Source organism: Ovis aries, chromosome 2 (assembly GCF_016772045.2).
Source record: "Ovis aries strain OAR_USU_Benz2616 breed Rambouillet chromosome 2, ARS-UI_Ramb_v3.0, whole genome shotgun sequence".
Lineage (NCBI taxonomy): Eukaryota > Metazoa > Chordata > Mammalia > Artiodactyla > Bovidae > Ovis > Ovis aries.
In genome coordinates this window covers 135,434,416-135,459,336 of record NC_056055.1, presented here as the reverse complement: position 1 = coordinate 135,459,336, position 24,921 = coordinate 135,434,416, and the positions used below count along the sequence as shown (strand labels likewise).

Below are 24,921 nucleotides of genomic sequence, written 5' to 3'. Positions count from 1 at the left end.
TTGTCCAGTGGTCAGGAAAAATTCTGCTGAAAATCTCGCTTACATGTTTGTTCAAAGCCTAAGTTCTAAATTGCCCACAGTCACCACAGTGGTGAAACTAGTCTCGTGAGCAACAGGAGGACCACACGGTGCTCTACTGAAAAATTACACAATATTATCTCAGCATACAGTGGTCCACTAAAAGCCGCTTAGTCCTCCCCACTAACTGAATAAAGGAAATACACGGAGTTTGAATATAATTTTCTTACCGTTAAGGGATATTGGAGGAAGGCATGATCAGGGACACAAGCAGGCAGGGATCAAACGAGGAATGAGAGAGAAAACCGTCGCTGTGAAAGCCATCGTCTTCTAACACAAACAAGGGGTCATTTCTGGACCGCCATTTTGGACAAGCTCTGGCCTCTTGTTAAATGTGACATACTGAGTCAGAGGCAGACGTCCTTCTGTGGTTATTCACTTCCTGTCTGATTAATCTGTTGCTTGTTCCTTCCTCCTTTTCTGCAGAAAAAGGAGCTAGATTGGTTTTACTTAAGAAGCAAGCAAAAAAAAAAAACCCTAAATTTGGAAAATTTAATGTTTCTCCTTCTCACCAGGTGTAACATACCTTTTGGTACAGGGACAAGAGGAGATAGCAACTTGAGCTGGTTAACAGCTCAACTTTGTTCTAGACACCTCCACAAAAATAACTGCTCATGGAATGTGAGACTCTTTCAGGAAATTTCATTTTAAAGTATCACTCTTGATATTGATGATAACATTTAGGATTAAGGAAAAGAGTCACTCAAGATCTAAAAGCTCCAAATGACACTGATAAATAAGGTAAGTGATTCTTCCTCATCTACAGAGCAGTCAAGTGTGTAGGAAGTAAGTTACAAATGCCGGTGAAGAAAGCCAGTCAGGTGTATGAAGGCAAATGAGTTTTTGAAATGTGATTCTGGTGCCCAAGCCAGAATACATGATATACAGGCTCACATTTTATTGTGCTTTGCAGATATTGCATTTTTTTTTAAACAAATTGAAGGTCTGTGGCAACCCTGAGATGAGCAAGTCTATTGGTGCCATTTTTCCTTCAGCATTTGCTCACCTTGTGCCTCTGCTTCACATTTTGATAATTCAAGCAATATTCCAAACTTTTTCATTATTATTATATTTGTTATGGTGATCTGTGATTACGGATCTTTGACATCACTACCACAATACCTTGACGGCTCAGACGAAGGTTACCACTTGAATGAAGTTTTTCCAAACTGAGGTATAGTTGGTTTACAAGAGCAATAAAGTAGTTATTAATTTAGGTATGTATGTAGATTAACATTTTTTGCTTTTTAATTATTAGTTTTTGTTCTGTTTTGTTTTTAAAATTTTTGTGCACTTTTTTAGACATGAGGCTATTGCATACTTCATAAACTATAGCAGAGTATATGCACTGGAAAACCAAAAAAATTGGTGTGGTTTGCTTTACTGCAATATTTGCTTTATCTTGGTAGCTTGGAGTAGAATTTGCAGTGTCTCCGCAGTATGCCTGTACAGGTCAAGTCAGGTGAAGATCAGAGTTTTCCACACCAAAATATTTTGTTTCCATCCTCCACACTTAAATGGGGGTGACAATACTCTCCCAGAAGATGCTTAACAGAAAAGCAGTGATGATGAGCAGAAGGAAGAAAGTCAGATTCCTCATTATTAAAGGACTCTGAGAGGTGGGTAGGCAATGGAATATGCATAGAAAATACTATACCAAAACTTGAGGAATGTATAAAAATCTGAAAATGCTCTCAACTTTTTCTCAGTCTGTCTGAATTTATCTATTCAGACATTTTTGTGGCACATGCCGTGTAGCTCTGAGAAAACAGTATCAGCTGAAAAAATGAGAAAGAGGCATATTTTGGAAACTAACATCATTGTAAAATTTGACTCTAGGGTCCTGATTCTGCTGGGTTCAGAGGAAGAAGGTATGAAAAGATCATAAGCTGCCTAATATTCCATTATACATACAATGATGGGACTGGGTGGATCAGGGGGCTGTTGGAAACGTGTGGAGGCATTTTCCGCTGGGTGGGTTGGAAAGGGGTGAGGAAGATTTGTAGGATTCATGGGTGGAGCCAGGAATATGAAGTTTCCTGTGATGCTTAGGACAGTGTCACTCCCAATACCCGAAGTACTCCTAGAGTGGAGTACTGGGATAGTTGACTAAGTACTAAGTACTGGAAGTTAACTAAGGTTCTTTTAACTCTCAATTCTTTAAGATAGGCTGCACAAGGAGTTTTGTGATGCCAAGTTATGGCAGAATTCTTATAAGTGGAGGTGGTATAGTTGCTAAGTCGTGTATGACTCCTGCGACCCCATGGACTGTAGCTTGCCAGCCTCCTCTGTCCATGGGATTTCCCAGGCAAGAACAGCACAGTTGGTTTTACCACTGAGTCAGTGGGGATTCCCACTCCTAGAAATGGAACTTCCTAGGATTAGTGATCTGGACTCTTCTATTTTGCCCAGTGCCACTGGAAGGCACAGACTTTATTCATCTCACCTAATGTAGGATCTGGAGTCCAAGAGACACTTAATACATGAAAAAATACACACAGACGTGGGGCTGGACAAGAGGGGGAGGCCTGCAGTTATTATCTCCTTCGCCCTCCACTAACCTTGGAAAAACAGAAAACTTGATCAACTACTAAGTAAATGCCTGAATGACTCTTTGGGGAAGTCTAACTATAGTTGGGTCTAAAAAGAGAACATAGGTAATATGGTGATTTTGCTATGTGTTTACAGAATTACTTTTTAGTTCTCTAATAAGTAATGCCCCTCAAACACACACACACACACACACACACACACACACACACACACACACACACACACACACACACACACACCCAGGAAATGATAGATCATGACTATCCCCATCCATTAGGAAAAACTCAACAAGAAGGGAGTCCGTCACTTAGAAGTCTGGGGCCCATGACACATTCAAGGGAGTAGTTGTCTAGGGTTTGCGTCTATTCCACCTTTAATGAGAACTTGTAAGCACAGTCAACTTTGGACACATTTATGAGGTGTCTACTATGCACCACAGGACATAAATCAGATAATGTTCCTCCCTGCTTAAAACCATCTGATGGTTTCTCATTTCACTTTAAAAATCCAAGCTCTGCCTAGCCCACAAGGACTCACAAAATCTGCCCACCCACCTGCCCCCAGCTCTCTGACCTCATTTCAAGTAAACTCTGTCTTGCTAATTACCTTCCAGCCCTTTCTATTCCTTAAATGCACAGGCTCATTTGCTTCCTGGGTCTGACACTTGTAAGCCCTCTTACCTTACTCCTTCCTGGTTCCTTCTCATTCTCCATTTGTCAGCAAAAATGCCCCCTCTCGTGTCCCGTCTCTGCTGCTGTTTCCTTTATCCATTGCACTTGTCACCATCTGGTGTTTTTTTTCATTTATTTAATTACTTATTTACTTGTACATCTCTCCCCACTAGAATTCAAGTTCCATAGGACCTTGTTTCCTGTTGTTGCCTTAGTATCTAGAATAGTACCTGGTGGGTGTCAATGAATGTTATTTGTTGAATGAAAGAGAAAATAATTAAAAATAGTACCACAACATAACATTCCTTTAAAAGCCTGAGACTGTTTCCCCTAAAGCAGTGACTGAGAAAAGTTAAGGACAGACTTGAAGCCCCTTCTTGGGAAGGCTTAGGCTAAAGGGAAATCTTCCAGGGAAAGGATACCAGAGACCAGCAGGGAGCCCTTTAGCTCACTGAGGGGCTTGGCAATGCAGGCAGAGTCTCACGCAGTGCAAGTGGTTCATGTCATTGAGCACTGAGGAGAGAAAAATGGGCTGAGAGAGTTGAAGGCTGAGACAAAGGGAAGAGCACGTGGTGGGCGGGGGAGGGTCCGACAGCATCATTGACAAGGCAGACCTGGAGGCCACCCTCTGCAGCAAATGCCTCACAGGCAGATGTGAGACGTGAAAGTGCTTTCCGTCCCTTCCTCTGTGCCCAGGTGTTCCCAGATCAGCGTCGGTTTCTTATAAGGAAGTTTAAGGATGAATGAGACTGCAGAGACCAGAGTCCACACCATCATTTACAGAAGAGGAAATGGGAATCCAGAGAGATTAAGTGGCCTGCCTCTGTCACACAGCGGGCAGCAGCAGAGCTGATGCCAGAAGCCGGTCTCTCTCTCCATGGTCCAGTGTCATTACGGCCTTAAGCTCAGGGGAGGATTTACTTAATTCCTCTGTATAAGCATAAGAAGAGGCGGAAGGAAGAGGGGTGGGGAGAAGGCTGTAACATGGAGGGGAGCAGTTGATGGCAGTATTAGTATTGGTTTTGGGGATGTTTGTATTGATTTTGAGGCTTCCCTGGTGGCTCAGACTATAAAGAATTAGCTTGCAATTCAGGAGGCCTGGGTTTGATCCCTGGGTTGGGAAGATCTCTTGGAGAAGGGCATGGCAACCCACTTTAGTATTCTTGCCTGGAGAATTCCATGGAAAGAAGAGCCTGGTGAGCTACAGTCCATGGAGTCACAAAGAGCTGGACACGACTGAGCGACTAACACTTTCACTTTTTCACTGGGTATGTTAGTATAATGAAAGGCTGAAGAAAAGTGGATTGAGAACCTGAGGCAAATAAAGACAACCATGATTCCAGACTTCAAAGGGAATTTTAAATGCATAGATTACCTTATTCAACACATGGACCAGTCCTAGCATAAAAACAGAGCAGAACAATAATCAACAGTCTCCAGAACAATCAAGTGAAGAATCTTTCATATTAATCTACAGAAACGGAAAATGAAGAGCACACAGAGATTATAGCACAACACTGTGGTTCTCACCTGGAAAAAGCAGTGAAGAATCACAGCCAACGACCCTCCTGTGGAGACCCCAAATCAGCAGAGACTGAGTCGGGCCAACAGTTGCCACGAATGAAATATAAGGACAATTGATTTCTTTTCATTCCAGTTTTTCAAACTGTGTTTCCATGACTACCTGTTATGGTGCAGTATTTCCCCAGTAGTAGAAACATGTTTTGGAGAAGGAAATGGCAACCCACTCCAGTGTTCTTGCCTGGAGAATCCCAGGGACGGGGGAGCCTGGTGGGCTGCCGTCTATGGGGTCGCACAGAGTCGGATACGACTGAAGCAACTTAGCAGCAGCAGCAGAAACATGTTTTAGAATACTGTACTCCTTCCATTCTAAAACACCATTTTCTTCAATAGCAAAACACCCCCCTTATCTTATAGCTTTTTATGGGGAAGAAGAAACAGTACCAGACTAAATGTACGCATTTATTGTAAGAGGAAATCTACTTTCAAAGTATTAAAATATGGGAATCACATGATTTAAAAGAGCAGAAACAAAGGAATTAGCTTCTTGCCCATAAACCTATCAGTAATTATATAGAAGGCTGATCATTTAAAAATAATCTCAGAAACAGAGAAATTGAGAACTAACATCACACTATTCTATGTCCTGCTAATATAAATTGGTATAACCTTACTTGGGGAAACCTTTGCAACATATTTCCTTGTGTTTTGGCAGCTCAGCATCCACTGACCCTACTTACAATGATGTTCTTCAGTTTTTGTTTGGAGACACATCTCTCCCTCCCTCCCTCCCAGACCCTGTGGGTCCAGAGGAATTTATTCCGATTCCAGATACATGAATTGCTGGTTCATGGGAGCCTTGCATTCACACAGCCCCAGAGACTTTTCTTGGCGATAGCCTGTGGCCTCATCAGAACCAAGGGAATTTGTGTCCAGAAGACAGAATTTTTCCTGAGGGATGGAGCTGGGTCTGTGAGGATGGAGGGGCTGAAACTGACTCACTCATCCTCTGATCACATGGGGTCTGACAATGAGACCAACAAAGTGAGAAATGAGGGATGGAGAAAACCAGCTGCTGATGTTATTGGCAGAATCCTTCTATACCTGAAGCTAGCTCTATTTTGGACTTTTAAATTATACTAGCAAATAAATTATATATTTCATGCAAGTTAGTGTGGTTAGGTTTTCTATTACTGGTAATACAAACACTTATGTGATACAGAAATCAGTACTAGAAGTGAATATTGAATGTGACTAACCCTAAAATGTGCAACTGGCTGATTTAAGGTTGGGTGACAGCTAGCGCAGGCTCTCCTGGGCTAGGAAGTTGGCCATCCTGGTTATGTGATGGCATCACTGCTGGTTAGGCTGCCACCTACTGAATCCTGGGTCGAAGACCACAAGCCTACTGAAGGTGCGCCATTAAAGAATTCAGAGAAAAAATTAGAAGGTTGGAGTATGTCGGCTACTTTCAGCCTTCAGTAAGATACATAGGAAAGAGAAACTTAGGATGAAACTTATTGGAAGCCTGGTGGAGAGGGGGGCAGGGAAGAGGTTTGTCAACAGAGGCCTTTTTTTTCCCCTATGATGTGCAACCAAGATGTTTGAGAGTCAAAGAATCTGGAGCCTTGTGGGGTTAAAAACCCCAGTTCTCTACACTATGCTAACATTAGGCAGAACAGGGCCAAAAGATAACAACAATATCAGGAAAGAAGTCTGACATAAAGAAGAAGCTGAACTTCCCACTGTCTCCTCCAAAGACACTGTGGTCTCTCATCTGAGCAGAAGGCCGTTACCTTTCTTGTGATATACTGGGTTCCATCTCAGGAGCAAGGAGTAAATTAACAGTGGCTTCACCACCTCCGGCCACTGTTTCAACACTGTACCTAATCAGAGACTGAGATAAAGGCCACAGAACTTAGGAGCGGAGGGTGGTTCATTTGCTGGGAGACAGAAGTGCCTAGGCTTGGTTCCACCTTCAAAGACTGACTCAACACAATTTTGAGTTTTGTTCCCAACACGATTTCGAGTTTTGTTCACTAGTCCATGGAGCTTGGGGATTCTAGAGAATCTTATCATGTTTTTAAATACTAGAGGATAAAACCCTGGAATGGTTGAAAACAGCTTATGATTGCTCAAATCCTAAGGCAATCCCTAGATCCGTGAAGCCAGAGAACAAGGCATAGGCTGTGGAACAGGTGCGACCCTGCCCTAGAGACGGCTCTGGAAGACAACGGCTAAGGAAGACCCTCGAGGAAGAGCAGAAGGAAGTTAAGCCGCTGACTCACCCAAGTTCCATACCATAGCCACACAGGGAGAATCTGCTCACTGGGTTATAAAATGTGCTAGAGTCAGGTGACAAATGACTCCTCTCCTTTCCCAAATGGAAGTTTAGCTGTGAAATTCTTCTACTGTCCCGCCTCCACCATTGTGCACTGGGTGTTTCATTTATAACTGACCGCTGGACCACGATATACGACATTTGGGCTGACAGACAACATTGTGGAAAGTTTGGTCTTGGCACTGGACTTGGACCTCAACTGTCCACTTTTTGTGGGGAGGAAGGTGAGTGATTTATTCTGTGGGGGCATTTTTGAAACTGTGTGTGTAAGACGTGTGTGTATGCATAGGTGTGTGTGTTGGACAGGTAGACAGAGTACACGCTGGTTGCTTTGGGGCTGCCTACCATTCATTCCCCTAAATTACAGCAGAGCCTCAGACCTGGGTAGAGAGGCATCCACTGACCATTCACTCCTGCTCTTCCCGCTTCAGCAGGAAACTATGTTCAGAATCATGTAATAAACCAAAATGGAAATGAACATAAAAAAGAATATATATATATATATATATATATATAAAACAGAATCACTTTTCTGTATATCTGGAACTAACACATTATAAATTACTGTGCTTCAATAAATAAATGAGATAGCTGGAAATCTGAATATTGATATTTAATAATACTAAGATTATTGCTAATTTTAAAGAGTGATAATATTATTGAAGTTATGTTGTTTTTTATAGAGTCTTTAAAGTTTTAGAGGTACACATTGAAATACTTGTATATGGAAAGATATGATGTCTAGGTTTGCCCTGAAATGAAAAAGGGGGAAAATAGGTACAGGTTTAAAGAACACAAAATTGGCCTGAAATCATCATTCTTGAAGCTGGATGAAGCATACGTGGCAATTCATTATAATGTTCTGACTACTTTTCATATACATTTGAAATATTTCTATAGCAAAAAGTTTAAACAATGATATGAAAAGGACTTGTGGCTCACTCCCAAGAGGCCTCATCCACTAGAGGCTGCTCACTGTTATAATCATGTTCAGACCTGGGAGTTTTACAGAAGTTACCTTTTTCTCCTCAAAATGACCTCTTTGGTTGATGGATGGATGAAACGGAACAGAGACTGAGGGCTCCCTTATACTGATTCAGAACCCAAGTAGTTCTTCCTAGAAAGCATCCAGTTCTCAAACTTGGGGACTGTATTAGAGACAACAAAACAGCAAAAATCTAAATCCCAATATACCAACCAAAGGACAAAAGAAAGCAACCCTTCTCCTAGATTAGAACTGTCCATCAGAAATAAAATTTGGTCTATATGTGCAGTTCCGTATTTTCTACTAGTGACATTAAAAGGAAAACAATATAAAATAGCAATATTTTATTTCACACCCTGTTTCAAAAATACTATCACTACAACATGTACCCACAATAAAAAGCCTATTAGTTAGGTATTTTGCACTCTTTTTTCCTATTAAGTCTTCAAAAACAGGAGTGTATTTTACTATGAGTGACATTCCAAAGACTCAAGAGCCACTACCACACTGGACAACACAGTCCAGATGGTGAGGGCCTGGTGAGAAGAGGCTTCACCATATTCTAGGTGATTTAATTAAAATGCAAACACTTCACCCCACTCCAGTACTCTTGCCTGGAAAATCCCATGGACAGAGGAGCCTGGTGGGCTGCAGTCCATGGGGTTGCGAAGAGTCGGACACGACTGAGCAACTTCACTTTCACTTTTCACTTTCCTGCACTGGAGAAGGAAATGGCAGCCCACTCCGGTGCTCTTGCCTGGAGAATCCCAGGGACGGGGGAGCCTGGTGGGCTGCCATCTATGGGGTCACACAGAGTCAGACACGACTGAAGCAACTTAGCAGCAGCAGCAGCAGCAGCAGGAGGCTAACTACTTTACAATATTGTAGTGGTTTTGCCACATTGACATGAATCAGCCATGGGTGTACATGTGTCCCCAGCCTGACCCGCCCCATCTCACCCCTCAGGGTTATCCCAGTGCACTGGTCCTGAGCACCCTGTCTCATGCATCAAACCTGGAATGGTGATCTGTTTCACATATGGGACTTTCCTAATGGTCCAGTGGTTGGTTAAGTCTCTGCATTTCCATTGCTGAGAGTGTGGGTTTGGTCCCTGGTCAGGGAACTGAGGTCCCACTGGCCCCTTGGCACAGCCAAAAAATAAAGAGAAACTAAAAGCAAACACCGTAAGGCTTCCCAGGTGGCACAGTGGTAAAGAATCCACCTGCCAATGCAGGAGAGGCAAGAGATGTGGGTTCAATCCCTGGATCAGAAGATCCCCTGGAGGAGGGCGCGACAACACACCCCAGTATTCCTACCTGGAGAATCCCATGGACAGAGGAGCCTGGCAGGTTACAGTCCATGGGATCGCAAGAGAATCAAACCTAACTGCATGACTGAGCACACTTCTTCACAGCCCCTGCAAAGTGCTCACTTTTATCCAACAATTGCTTGTATCTTAAGTGAAGGAAATGGAGACAGCATTTATGTCCTAGTGATACTTTATAAAGGATAAAACTGTTTTTCTTAAAAATCTTAAAAAAAATAAATGCAAACACTTTCCAGGTAGTCACCAACATCCAATACACGTGCTCAGACAGTAAAGTGTCTGCTTATAATGTGGGAGAACCGGGTTCAATCCCTGGGTTGGGATGATCCTCTGGAGAAGGAAATGGCACCCCACTCCAGTACTCTTGCCTGGAAAATCCCATGGACGGAGGAGCATGGTAGGCTACAGTCCATGGGGTCGCAAAGAGTCGGACACGACTGAGCGACTTCACTTTCATAGAGGGAAAAAACCACGTGAGATGGAAGAAGTTTCTTACAACTTAAGGGGCCAAAGGGAGGAAAGCCCTGTTTTCACATCCTGCCAAGTATTTGCTTGTGCACACACCCAGAGAGAAGCTGCTGGCATACGGATAGTTGTGTGTGCCTTCTGGATGCTAATCTGGTGGCTTCATCAGGTATGAAGCTCAGGATGGGGTCTCTACCATGATTTGTGGAGTGGGAACAATAGCCATATTGCTCCCTATCCGGTCTTCTCTCCAGCCATATAGCTGGTTACTCCATGTCTACTGCCAGAGGATAGAACCACGTGGACAAGAAAGCCCTCCCCCGACTCCTTAGGAAACAAGGGTCTATCCAGCTCTATGCCTTTGGGCCTGAGGCCACGCAACTGAACCCTGCAGAAGGGCTCACTGACTTGAGACTTCCCCGGGGGCCCCTGGACTGCACGGAAGCTGGGCTTGGCTGGTGCAGCTGCTACCTGGAGAGGCAGACCCAACCCTCCTGCATGTGGGCAGGAAATGTGGGTATTTGTGGGTGTCAAAACAATGGGGAGGCCCTCCTGGGATGCAGGCCAAGGATGCTAGTCAATCTGCAATGTACCAGACTGTCCCACTCAATAAAGAATTGACCCACATAACCTTCAAAGGTCCTGGTGGACATTGATGTAGGTGAAAAAACTGTTTAGTAATCTAAGCTGACAAACTCCATTTTACACGTAATTCCAAGTAAATAAATACTGTTGCATTAGTCCCCAAGTTTCCTAGTAATGCAACTATCATACACATGAAATAATATTCTTTGCACAGCTCTTTACCAAGAGTTGTTCACCTTGGCTGGAAAATGTGTCCCAATGCATTGCCACTTGTGGGAATGAAGTCTCTCTTACCCAAATTAGTCTGCAGTCGCAATGCCCCACTCACGATAATTAGTGCAACTGCAAAACCCTGACCACTTCATTTTGTTTGCTAATGAGTAGTACCTGATTGCTTACAATTGAAGTTATTTTATAATAAATTACATTCCTTGTATTAATTAATAAATTATAATTGTAATTAATCCTCTCCTTAATTACAGATAAAGATTACACAGATTTAGGGAGGAATGATGTGTGAAGTCAGATTATTTCCCTGGTTAAAGTTCACTGACATTTGTGAAGGGGACATTAGAAAACCCTGTTACTCAAAGTGAGTCCAGGGTCAGACAGGGTTGTGAGCCATTGCTTCTGCACATGCCCCTGACCGACTTCCCTTTGAAGCATCGCTGGGGCGGCTGGAGGAGAGGCCAGAGGCTGGGCAGCTGGCTTCGCAAAGGCTCTCAGCCTGGCTTTGCCATGTCTGCGAGGAAGGCCAGTTCCACCGAGGGGCGGCGAAGGAGGAGCTCAAGAAGGGATGGGCGAGGTTGTCCCCTAAACTGGCTCCCGCAAAAGTGGAAACAAAGCCAAAAAATGTGGCAGGAAAGGATACCTCTTCAGACAAAAAAGTGCAAACAAAAGGGGAAAAGGGGAGCAAAGAGGAAATAGGCTGAAGTGGCCAGAAACTAAAGAAGACTTACCTGTAGAAAACAGAGAAACTAAAAACCGAGGAGAGCCCAGCCTCTGATGAAGCAGGAGAGAAAGAAGCCAAGTACGCTGAGTATTATCACACACCCAATCCAATCAGGGGTCCCGTCTCCCTTCTTGTATGATCCAGAGATCTATTTTTATCAACCGTTTGAAATGCACATTTTCTTTACATGTTTTAAATATAAAATTATTTATTTTAATCAAAGGCTAATTACTTTACAATATTGTACTGGTTTTGCCATACATTGACATGAACATTTTTTAAGCAGCTCTAGAAACTTTTTTTAAAATGAAGGAATCCCACCTCATTCCATTTTTTAAGTGTAAATGCTTTTTCTTTTTTTAAAGAGGCGGAAGCATTTGCTGGTGGTTTATTTTTCGGTACAATAAGAAAACAAGTGGGATGTTGAGTATCCGAGGCTTTGATTGTCTTGGGTGTCAGTTTAACATTCCATAGATGAGGGGTTCCTTTTATATCCTATCCTATAATACGAAGCATGGCAGTTTTGTATTATACTGCCATATATAAATTGCGGTTTGGAGTCAGTTGTATATTTAATGTCTTGAACACTTTACTTCTCTTCATGTTGTTTTTGGTAGAACTGTTGCCTAAAGCAGACCACTCACTTCTTGATCTTGGCTCTCTGGGACAGAATTTTGCACACTCTATAACATCTTTGGTCTAACCCAGTGATCGACAATTTAAGTATGTTGTGCATATAATTTAAGCTGTGAATTCATGGGACTTGCAGTGTAACAGCATGTCAATATTTGAAGATATTGGTCCTTGATATTCTGTTAAGGAAAATCTGCCTCCAAATTTTAAGCTGGGAAGTTGCTGGAATAACTGTTCAGAAAAGAATCACAACTGCATGATTTTTTAAGATTTTTCATATGTATATTGAGAATTGTGAACAAACTGAAATGTCTGTATACTGGTCCTCAAAACAACAACATGAATTTTTAGATCTTTGCTACGTATTTTAAGAAGTATGTGCAAACTGAAATGTCTCTGTACTGATCATAGAATCTCAATTATGAAAGAATTTCTAGAAGCACATGAAAAAAAAAAGTCAGGCATGGCAATTTGACGGCTCTGCTCCTCCAGCCTGGGGAATGGGGAGAGAAGCCCGCAGGGACTGTCCCAGCTGCTCACCTACAGTCCTGGGAGGGACTCGCAGACTGTTTCCCAATGGTCACAGCTGCGTGCAGGGCTTCTTCCTGCTCTTCCTTAGCAGCCCCTGCTTCTCTCAGTGGTTTGGCTGAAACAATGTGTTCTACTCGAATGACCCCAGATTCCATCTGATTTTGCCACTTCAAGAACTTTCCGCCTCCCATTTGGCTGCTCTGGAGTCTGAATGACTGACTGGGAAAACAGACTGTTGGAAAAACACCTCCAGGTTGTCTTAAAGGGATGGCTGCCCTCCCCCCAGGCCACTGGAAAGGCAGTGCAAAGTGCCTCCCTCTGGACCAAAGGCATGTACATTGTTCCCCCAAACTCCGAAGACAGGTGGAGGGGCAAGGGATCACAAGAGGTGCGGCTACAAGGTGACCTGCTCTACCACTGTGCGTGTGTGTTGTTTTTGGCTTATTGGGGTTTTTTGTGTGTTTGCTCAGTGCTGACTAAAGGACTCCTCCCCCTGCTGCATGGAAGCTGCTTAATTCAGTCTTGGATCATTTCATCCTGTTGAAACCATTCCAGCAGAATGGACAGAACCATCAGCTGGTGGCTGGTGTAAAAAGCAACTCCATGACTACATTTAAATATTGACTAGTTTGAGAATAGCAAACCACAAAGACGTGAGGTGTAAAAACTACATGTGGTTTATATTTTATAGGACACCCTCAGGAAGGTAAATGGACATAGTTTTAGAAAAAGGCAAAATGGTTTCTCCCTGCTTCACCCCTACCTACCACCATTAAAAAATAATAAACAAAACAAGACTAAGCAACAATTAAACTGAGCCCAACCTGGGTGTTAGACTTGGCTTTGGGATGGCAGCTCTGTTCTAGCAAGGCAAATATGTAGCTGTCTGGGTTTCACGGCCAAGGTCAAACATAACCTTGACCTGTGGCCTCCCAACTCCAGCCACTGCCCGTCCTGGTCACCACAGCTGCCTTCCTTATTCACTGGCCCGTCTGGCCCCACACGCAGCCTCCTGGCCAGTCTTCTGCAGCCAAGAAGAAATACACACAAGGAAGATTATTTTCCAGAAGTAAAATCTTCTAGGAGCTTTTATCTGCTCTCCCTGTGTTCCTGTCTCTAACTACATGGCTGACCAGGAGCGGGAACACCGTGAGGGCTCCCATGCAGTCTCAGCGTCTATGGTGTGCTGAGTGCTGGTTCAGGTGTTAGGGATGCCACAGGGATCAAATGGTGAGATCACACAGTGATCACCACGCTCACGGAGCGTTCATATCGGAGTTGATGATGTGATGGATGGAAAGCAATTTATCTCTCATTCTGTGCAGCACAGGTGTTACACAGAGTAGCCTTAAGGTCACACCCAGAGGAAGGGCTAACTCAGGCAGACTCTAGTGTACATGTGCAGTGCATCAAAGAATGGCGGTAATCAGCTCTATTTGAGAACCATTTCCATACAAACATCCTTGAGGACACCCTGCCAGGCCAGCCCACAAAAGTCTTATTTAATTCACAATCAGTTCAGTTCAGTTCAGTCGCTCAGTCGTATCCGACTTTGCGACCCCATGAATCGCAGCACGCCAGGCAACTCAAACTTTAGTTTCAGTTCTTCAAGGGAGAGGGCTTCATGGCTCTGCTGTACCAACCTCAGCTTCTGCCCCATCCCCAAGCCAGCCCTATGCTTTCCCTTGACCCCACTCCAGATGTAAGGGGTCCTGTCCCTAAGTACTTCTTACCCAGCAGTCCTAACTCCCCTCCATAGGGTAAGATGATCTCATCAAGATGTCAGGAGGAAACTGACTTGCTGCCTTTTACTTTTAAAGACAGAAGAGTTGTTAACCCAAGTTAGTACTCTTTTTGTTCAGAGAAAGGAAGACATTCAGGTGGAGGGAAATGCTGTCTGGGGTAAACTTAAGTTTCTCCTACTTTTTATAGTTTTCTTCCTTAAAATAAATACATATTATAAAAAAGTCATATGTGAAAAGTTTAGAAAATATGAATAATATAATTTTAAAATGACCCATTAATACTCAGAGAAAACCAGTTACCATTTTAGAGTTTCCGTCCAATCTTTTTTCCTGTGTATGCATCTGAAATGGGATCATACTATATATATATAGCTTTATATATACTTTACTACTATATATATGTAGTTTTATATTCATCTTTCTCACACTCCCCCATGTTATCAAATATTAGCCTAACATAATTTTAATAGCTGCATGTTTCATTTTTATGGATGTTCTATTACCTATGTAAATATTTTTCATTGGTAGACATTTAAATTACATCCAATTTATTATTATAAATCCTACTATGACTAATATGACAAATATGAAATGTCTGTGATCCTTTCAGATCATTTCCTTAGGGTATATTTATTAGAGTACAACAACTAGAAATGGAATATATGAAGTTTTTCCTTTTTCCTCTTGATACATATTGTTATACTGTTTTCTCAGTTTTACCATTCTTATTCTCACTAGCACCCATCTCATTTCTTTTCAAAATGCACTACTGTCACTTTTCAAAATCTGCTAATTTGATAGACAAAAAAATTGTATGTATGAGCCATTTTAATTTTCATTTCTTTGATTATTAATGAGGTTGACAATGTTTTATGTATTTACTATCTTCTCCATTTTTAGAATGTCTTTTCCCATTAGCTGTTATCTGGATATTTTTTTAAATTATAGGCTTTTAAATCTTTTATCTTATTTCTTCTGTTTTTGAATTTGAAGACCATCTAAAGGCTCCATGACTTTTCATAGAGAAAATAAACTGTTTTAACCATTGGGAGACTGGGTGGACAGTGGTGACTATTTCTGTGTGTTTATAAAGCAAATTTCATAAATCAAGAATCACCCCTACTCCCAACAGATAATATGCTTACAAAAGAATTCCCTGAGATTGCAACTGTGGCAACTGTGGAGCCTCTGAGAATGTTCAACTTCTAAGCAATGTTTCCATCCCACGTTGAAAGGAAAGAGCAGGACATCCAGGCACATCTGACCACAGTTCCTCCTGTCTCAAAGGCAGAAGTAGGAGTGCCCTGATTTATGTTATACACGTGCAGACATGTGTAAACTTCTAACATCTGAGTCCAAAAAACAACCATTATGACCCTGAGTCACCATATTCCATCTTTCACAAGACTGAAGTTCCCAGGAACTAAGGAGTAATTTAGGCTGCCCTAATAAGCATTGGAGAAGGAAATGGCAACCCACTCCAGTATTCTTGCCTGGAAAATCCTATGGATGGAGGAACCTGGTAGGCTACAGTCCATGGGGTCGCAAGGAGTTGGACACGACTGAATGACTTCACTTTCAATAAGCATCCAAGCTTCCATTATCTTTACTATCTTCCTTAGCCATTCTGTAAATATTCTGGAAAAAGTAAAATCTAACTTAGATTTTTTTTAAATTAAAAACTTGGTGATAAAAACCCTTCTGAGCCTACGTCATTCATTCAAAGTAACTACAGTTAGCTATTTGATAATTAACCAGAAGACCTGGGCTGGAATGACACCCTTCTGAGCCTACGTCATTCATTCAAAGTAACTACAGTTAGCTATTTGATGACTAACCAGTAGACCTGGGCTGGAATGACATCCTTTTCACCTGGGTCTTCCCAAGTCAAGAGCTGTTCCTCACTTCATACAGTTTTCTCTCCTGGACTTTGCAAATGTTCAGTGTGTCTCAGTGAGAAAGGTATATGCTTTGGGGTAAAATGTCTAACACAATACTAAACACTCAACAACATCAGCTATCACTATTATTATTAAGTGAGTTCAACTTCTCCCTAGTTATACTTGGTAAAGGAGGGGACACAGCAGGTGAAGTGGCTCCTTTTATTTCTAGAGGGATAATTCGATGTAATTTAAGGATAAGGAATATATTCCATATCATAGTTAAGAAAGAGCTTCCCAGATGAAACAGTGGTAAAGGATCCTCCTGCAATGCAGGAGGTGCAGGAGATATGAGTTCTGATCCCTGGGTCAGGAAGATCCCCTGGAGGACATGGCAACCCACTCCAGCATTTTTGCCTGGGAAATCCCACGGACAGAGGAGCCTAGGGGGCTACAGCCCACGGGGCTGCAAAGAGTTGGACAAGACTGAGCATGTGTAAAATCATTAAGAAAACCTGGGTACTCATAATTTCAGAGTCTCCATTTTATGTTGGTTCTACAGGTAGTTTTCAGGTCTACTTAGGCCTGTCTCAAAAACTTGGCATCAATCTACACAATTTGTGCTTGTTCCATTCTCATTTACAAATGCCTCTGCATTTCTGTGCAATTTTAAATGTCACTGGACTCAGTGGACACAGACTCAGAAAAAATGCCCCAGAAACTGCCTAAAAAAACAGTTTCTTGTAAAAGTTAAGAAGAAATAGGAACTTGTAAATTGATTTTGTGTTCACTTTTTTGTTTTCATTTCACCTGGAGAGGCTCCCTGCCAGTTGTCAGTTAAAGTTCCAAGAGGAGGACGGGGACCCCAGATCCGCTGTGCAGAGGCTGGACTTGTCTTCAGTGCACTATGAAAGGGTCCCAAGGCCCTTTAAGACTGTCTCACCCAACTGGGGAATGAAAGACAGAGGTTCTTATCAAGCCTGCTTTATTCTAGTGGTTGGGAAGTACAGAGAGAATAGAAATGGTCTGTGAATGTTTTCAGACATGGCACACGATGAACTGAAAGAAAACAGGCCTTGAGACAAGATCTAACGTCTGTGAGCAAGTGAGAAAACAAAACCACGATTCCTATCATTACGCCCAAGTTCAGCCACCACAAGCTGAGGGACTCTGACGCGAAAGCCAGTTGTGCCAAGAGTCAAGTGAAGCTTCAGCAAAATTTAATACCATACAGAAAACACTATGAGGATCCAACTCCTGTTGGCAGGGGATTCATGGAAAACCAATATGAATATCACCAATGGGAAATTTTATTTTCCAAGGCACAAAGGCTTCTGAACACAGAATTTTATATTCATCCAAGATTTGCTCCTACCTCGTTGAAAATACTCTCTGGAGGTATATTTTTAATATTCTTCACTAGTGGGGTCTACTGAATTCTCTTCAATCTCTAATTGCACAAACGTGGAGATGAGGTTTTCTTCCCTTGCTTTCCACCTCCTCCCTATATATCTTGTAAATATAGATGGGAATTTCTCAGAAGTGCTGAGAGACACAAAGTTGAGGTATCTCAAAGTCTTTACAGGCATAAGTTGTACAAGGTTGAGCAATGGAGAACAACATATATCATATCCTGGATTCATTAACAATTACTTAAAAACAATGTAAAAGACAGTGAACAGGGCTTCTCAGGTGGCTCAGTGGTAAAGAATCCGCCTGCTAATGCAGGAGACACAAATTCAATCCCTGGTCCAGGAAGATACCACGTGCCACGGAGCAACTAAGCTCGTGGGCCACAACTATTGAGCCTGTGCTCGAAAGCCCAGGAGCCGCCGCTACTGAAGTCTGATTCCCTAGAGCCCAAGGTCTGCAACAAGAGAAGCCGTTGCCGTGAGAAGCCAGTGCACCACGCTAGAGTGGCCCCCACTCGCTGCAACTGAAGAAAACCCCAAACAGTAACGAAAACCAGAGCAGCAGTAAATAAATAAATACATAATTATGAAAGGCAGTATACAGTATACATTGCTCAGGGAAGTAACTGGGACCTCTTGCTGCTTTGCTAGAATTTGAGCTTTTACAAAAATAAAGTCCATAGCAGGGTTGGGTCAATTCAGTGGTGATTTTCCTTAAGTGTAACTCTCCCTATTCCCTCCCCCTATGCAAGAAAGCAGTAACATTTTAAAAAGTATAAAATCAGAATTGGAGGCAAGTCAAATCAGTTTCCTTTAAATCCATAAATCTGGGAATATAAAATCACTATAAACTTATTATGGTTGTATATTTTAAATCTCTAGTCCTATTTTCCTTAGCATAAGCATAAAAGAACTGAAAGGTTTAGAATTTACTTGTAAGATACTATAAAATATTACTATCCTCAAAATAAAAGAAATGTATGAATTTATGGAAGAGGAATAATATTTATAAAGCATATTAGTAAAAGCACTATATGTTTGCACATCAACATTCAAGAGCATTCAAAGGTCATTTATTTAAAAATATTTAAAGTATAATAAAAGGAAACTTAAGAATGACTTTACTCACACTTGCAGTTTCTAAAAATTTATCAGAACCAGAGAGCCTGGAAGGATCAAAGATTACATAGAAATCCACAGTCAAGAAGGTTCCATGGCATTCTCAGAGAGAGTAGGCAAAGGGTCATCTGAGGACACTATTTCAGCCTAAACTTTGAGTATCATTCAAACAGGGAGCCAGTGCCTGATGTTAACAAAACGCAGTTTTCTACTGGTAAGGTCAGATGACAGCCCATCCTGTCTGCCAAAATTCATGGATGAGGAATCATTTCGTGAAGTCATGCACAAACATGAAATACACCGTGAAGGTCTGCTGCCATCCCTCAATCATCGCTTGCTTGGCCAAGCTGATGGCCAGCAGGAATATCTCCCTCTGCAAAGCTGTTTCAAAGTAATGACTTGGAGGAAGTGGTGTGCTGATACCATGAAAAAAAAAATCCCTCAAACACAAAGATAGTTCAAAAAGCATCTGTATATGCTCAGAGGAAACAAACAGCTCAGCTAATTTCAACTCAAAATAAACCCAAGAGACCAGTTTACCTTGGCCTGAGTCACACACACACACACACACACACACGCAGGAAAACTGAGGGTCAGCAATTATCCAGTGATTTCGTTCTGTGTCAAAGGGGATGAAAGGGGGAAGACTATCCATCCTGGGGCAGGATGGAGTGAGGGAAGACACCCTACCCCCATGGCTTCCCACCCAGATTCCCACGTATGTGGGAGGACTGCACACCATTCTCTCCACGAGACCAGTGGGCCCTGGAGTCTGACTTCTCATGCTGAAGCCAGTAGTACGTCAGAAGCCATTCTGCGCCTCTAACACCTGGTCTGTCCATCGCTGAAGCCTTGCCATGGGTCATCCTTCCGCAATGTTGTCCTTACAGAGCTAAGAAAGGAGCAGGATATCTAAAAGCTTTTTCCCTTTGGTCAACCTTAGGCTGAAATAGATCTACAGTCTTTTAAACTGACCAATACTGAATTTCCAGCTTTCAAGCATTTATAAATATTCTTCAAATTAAGTGAACAAATTAGCAACAAAGATCACATTATATTTGGTTTTGAAAACCATTTGGAATTTTCTGTAAAATCGGCTACTTTTCTGACAGAATAGGTGATGACTACTATGAAAATCTTAAAAAGATCCTAATTTTTTTTTTCAAATAACTTTCATTTGAGAAGATCATTAGATATGTCAGCAAAAATCTTTAATTTTTTTTTTTCAGTCCTGATTCTGTATCACTGTTTTGATGTCTTTTCTTGCTGACAGGGTGAAGGAAGTTCCAAAAGCCCTTCAGTTCTGATCATTTGAGGAAATTTTCACAGCTGAAGACATATTTATTTTATTTCATTTCCATTTTTCTGAGAGGAAGACAGAAAAGAGTGATTGACTTTTAATATCAGAAACATGTGTCACTGACAATCAACTGCGTAATAAGATTTTTAGTTTAAAATATTTAGTACCCAGATGACATGTGGGGACAATTAAAGTATTTTAGAAGATGCTTTCCCCTTCCCCTTCATGATATTCAGGTTGGGAGCAGGAAGCAGAGATTCTGTCTCAGCTCAACAGCCCACCCAAGGGCAGCTCCCCCCTGCAGTTTTTGATGTCTGTCCTTCTAGGTGGAACACCAGTCGGCAATCCTCTGCAGCTCATAAAACCCAACATAACCTTTTGAGCTTCTCTGGAAAAAAACACATTGAGTAACAAGGGATAGAATGCTTTCTGTTCAGTGTTTCCATTGCTATTCTCTGGCCAGAAGAAATACCGAATCATAGGCATCTGGAGAAGAGAGATGGCCCAGAAAGAACAATGGTCTCACACAGCTTGCGAGCTCTGACCCCCTAAAAGTGGGCTTCCTGCTGCCTTGCTTCCTGTGGAGCTACAGGCATTGTAGCAAAGAGCCCTTGCTGTCAGACCTGACTCAGGGACCGACTTCTAGAGCGGTAGTGACTTCCAGGGAGCGCAATGTCATTCTGATCACCTTGAAGACACAGGAAGCGGCAAAAAGACGCAGGTCCACGGCAGCGGCAGTCAGAAGAAGTGTGGTCCATGAGGGTGCATACCATGTGATATTAGCTTCTCCCTATGAACTTTCCTAAAGGCATCATTCAGCTTTTGAAAATAATCAGAACACCCATCACCATCTTCGTGTTTAGTTTATACACCACACAGTGCTTTCTTGGCTTGTCCATGGCACGGAAAGAATTGAATAAGGTACCAGAAAGTTGACATGCCACACTGTGAACTGATGCAGAGGTGGAAAGGGCATGACTTAGAAAGGCATAGGTTCAAAAAAGTTCTCTGAGGTTTCATTTCCACAGTTCTTAGTCACATAATTTCCTTTCTGGATCTTAACAGTGACTAACAGGCCTTAGAAAATGAATCGGCGTACTAGGTGGAAAATGCCATAAGTCACTGGATCTCTTCTACAGTGTGAAGTTTTTTTAACCCTTTCTTTATGAGTCCTCTTTTCAGAATAATTTAAAATTCCATAATTACAAGTGTTTCTCTGTGCCTACATTCCCCTTCTGAGACCAAATGCCGCTAGCCTCACCTTGTGAGTGTCTGCCCAGTTGCTCAGTCATGCCCGCCTCTTTGTGACCCCTTGGACTGTAGCCCTCCAGGCTCTTCCATCCATGGGATTCTCCAGGCAAGAATACTGGAGTGGGTTGCCATTTCCTCCTCTAGGGGATCTTCCAGGCCCAGGGACTGAACACACATCTCCTGCGTCTCCTGCATTGGCAGGCTGATTCTGAGCCACCAGGGAAGTCCAACCCATGGCCAACTATACAAGAACAGCTCCCAGGCCAGGAATGGCCAGTCTTCAGGGTGGGGAGCACTTTGAACTGGCTGGGCATGAAAACCTCCACTCAGATGGGGCAGTCAGGCTCCTCCCAGCCTCAGAATGATGAAGTGGGGGATCAAGGAGAGGGAGGGGCAGTCAGTTGATGCAACCAGACAAGAGACAGAAAGGAACAGCTGAACCAGTTAAGCAGTGGACATGAAGAAAGAAGAGGCGACTGGTCTCCTGGTGCATCATGGTTTTTCAGGTCCTTAAACTGCATCCAAGCCTTCAGTAATTTTAATAGTATTAATACTAACAACACCAACAATAATAGTGAACATTCACTGCACCCTTACTGTGTGCTAAGGAGCATTACAAGTATTGTACAAATATTGATTCAATTGTTTTCTCAATAATTCTATGAAGTAGATGATGACGGCAATGGGACACAGAGAAGTTAAGTAACTTGACCAAGGCTACATAGCTTTTAAGTGGTAGAGACACAGCCCGAACTCAAACGGCCTGGTCCCAGAGTCCATGCTTCCAACCAATATATGCCTCCTTGTGGAGCTAGTCCTGAGTTCCCCCTTACTAACCTTCCTATAATAAACTCCCTTTATTAGTGAGGCCTGACAGAGGGTCTATTTCTTGCTCCCCTACTGTCTCACAATTAGCATTTTCCTTTGCACCACTCAACAAAAATCTTAGTAACTTAAGAACATATTTATTAAATCAAGAATCATTTAATGCTTACTATGTGCCAGGAAATGCTATGAGCTTTGCAAGCTATTCCAGCTTTCTCATGAACTTTTCCTTGATGGAAGGGGACTTGGTCTGCACATTCCACCACACTAGAATGTGTTTCTGATATCTATTTTCTTAGGTCACACTTCCATGACCTTATGCATGATATATACTATGATGCCCTATTTTTGTACATATTGTATTTTCTTTCTGTATAATACTATGTTGTTTCCTGAGCTCATTGATAAAATAATGTCTAAAAAGCACATTTTTAAAAGCAATCAATACTTAAAAAACTAAAAATAGAGTTACCATATAATCCTCCAATCCCATTCCTGGGCGTATAGCAGATAAAACCATAATCCAAAAAGATACATACACCGCCCCTCAATGTTTACTGCAGCACTACTTACAATAGCCAAGACATGGAAGCAACCTACATGTCCATTGAAAGATGAATGGAAAAGAGATGTGGTACACATACCACAGACTATTACTCAACCATAAACAAGAATGGAATAATACCATACGCAGCAACATGGATGGACCATATTAAGTGAAGTAAGAGAAAGACAAATATCATATGATATCACTTATCAGTTCAGTTCAGTTACTCAGTCATGTCTGACTCTGCAACCCCATGAACCGCAGCATGCCAAGCCTTCCTGTCCATCACCAACTCCCGGAATCCACCCAAACCCATGCCCATCGAGTCGGTGATGCCATCCATTCATCTCATCCTCTGTCGTCCCCTTCTCTTCCTGTCCTCAATTTTTCCCAGCATCAGGGTCTTTTCAAATGAGTCAGCTCTCCACATGAGGTGGCCAAATATTGGAGTTTCAGCTTCAGTGTCAGTCCTTTCAAACAACATTCAGGACTGATTTCCTTTAGGATAGACTGGTTGGATCTCCTTGCAGTCCAAGGGACTCTCAAGAGTCAACACCACAGTTCAAAAGCATCAATTCTTCAGTGTTCAGCTTTCTTTATAGTCCAACTCTCACATCCATATATAACCACTAGAAAAACCATAGCCTTGACTAGACAGACCTTTGTTGACAAAGTAATGTCTCTGCTTTTTAATATGTGTCTAGGTTGGTCATAACTTTCCTTCCAAGGAGTAAGCGTCTTTTAATTTCATGGCTGCAATCACCATCTGCAGTGATTTTGGAGCCCCAGAAAATAAAGTCAGTCACTGTCTCCACTGTTTCCCCATCTATTTGCCATGAAGTGATAGGACCGGATGCCATGATCTTAGTTTTCTGAATGTTGAGCTTTCAGCCAACTTTTTCACTCTCTTCTTTCACTTTCATCAGGAGACTCTTTAGTTATTCTTCACTTTCTGCCATAAGGGTGGTGTCATCTGCATATCTGAGGTTATTGATATTTCTCCCGGCAACCTTGATTCCAGCTTGTGCTTCTTCCAGACCAGCATTTCTCATGATGTACTCTGCATAGAAGTTAAATAAGCAGGGTGACAATATGCAGCCTTGACGTACTCCTTTTCCTATTTGGAACCAGTCTGTTGTTCCATGTCCAGTTCTAACTGTTGCTTCTTGACCTGCATATGGGTTTCTCAAGAGGCAGGTCAGGTGATCTGGTAGTCCCATCTCTTTCAGAATTTTCCACAGTTTATTGTGATCCACATAGTCAAAGGCTTTGGCACAGTCAATAAAGCAGATATAGATGTTTTTCTGAAACTCTCTTGCTTTTTCGATGATCCAGCAGATGTTGGCAATTTGATCTCTGGTTCCTCTGCCTTTTCTAAATCCAGCTTGAACATCTGGAAGTTCATGGTTCACGTATTGCTGAAGCCCGGCTTGGAGAATTTTGAGCATTATTTTACTAGCGTGTGAGATGAGTGCAATTGTGCAGTAGTTTGAGCATTCTTTGGCATTGCCTTTCTTTGGGATTGGAATGAAAACTGACCTTTTCCAGTCCTGTGGCCACTGGTGGGTTTTCCAAATTTGCTGGCATATTGAGTGCAGCACTTTCACAGCATCATCTTTTAGGATTTGAAATAGCTCAACTGGAATTCTATCACGTCCACTAGCTTTGTTCATACTGATGTTTCCCAAGGCCCACTTGACTTCACATTCCAGGATGTCTGGCTCCAGCTGAGTGTGAGTGATCACGCCATTGTGATTATCTGGCTCGTGAAGATCTTTTTTGTACAGTTCTTCTGTGTATTCTTGCCACCTCTTCTTAATATCTTCTGCTTCTGTTAGGTCCATACCATTTCTGTCCTTTACTGAGAACATGCCCATCTTTGCATGAAATGTTCCCTTGGTATCTCTAATTTTCTTGAAGAGATCTCTAGGCTTTCCTTATATGTGGATATAAATGAACTTATTTACAAAATAGAAACAGACTCACAGACATAAAAAAACTTAAGGTTACCAAAGGGGATGGGGGTGGGTAGGGGGCACAAGAAAGATAAGCTAGAAATTTGGAATTAACATATGCACACTATTATATTAAAATAGATAATCAAAAAGGACCTACTGTATAGCACAGGGAACTATACTCAATATCTTATAATAATCTATAATGGAAAATAATCTGCAAAAGCTTATATATATGTACACAT

General features: G+C 42.1%; 1 protein-coding gene and 1 pseudogene across 6 annotated transcripts in view; one reads left to right on the top strand and one right to left on the bottom strand.

The window, feature by feature from the left end:
• Window positions 1-24,921, bottom strand: part of WIPF1 (WAS/WASL interacting protein family member 1) — a 128,202-nt gene that overhangs the window by 41,554 nt on the left and 61,727 nt on the right. For 2 of the 6 annotated variants that reach the window (XM_060409756.1, XM_060409753.1), the window contains exon 3: window positions 249-20,163. The exons of the other annotated variants lie outside the window; for them this stretch is intronic. The gene's annotated coding sequence lies outside the window, so the exon portion shown is untranslated. The remainder of the gene's footprint in view (window positions 1-248; window positions 20,164-24,921) is intronic. 6 annotated transcript variants of the gene reach the window in all.
• LOC105609085 (non-histone chromosomal protein HMG-14-like) lies at window positions 11,163-11,617 on the top strand (annotated as a pseudogene).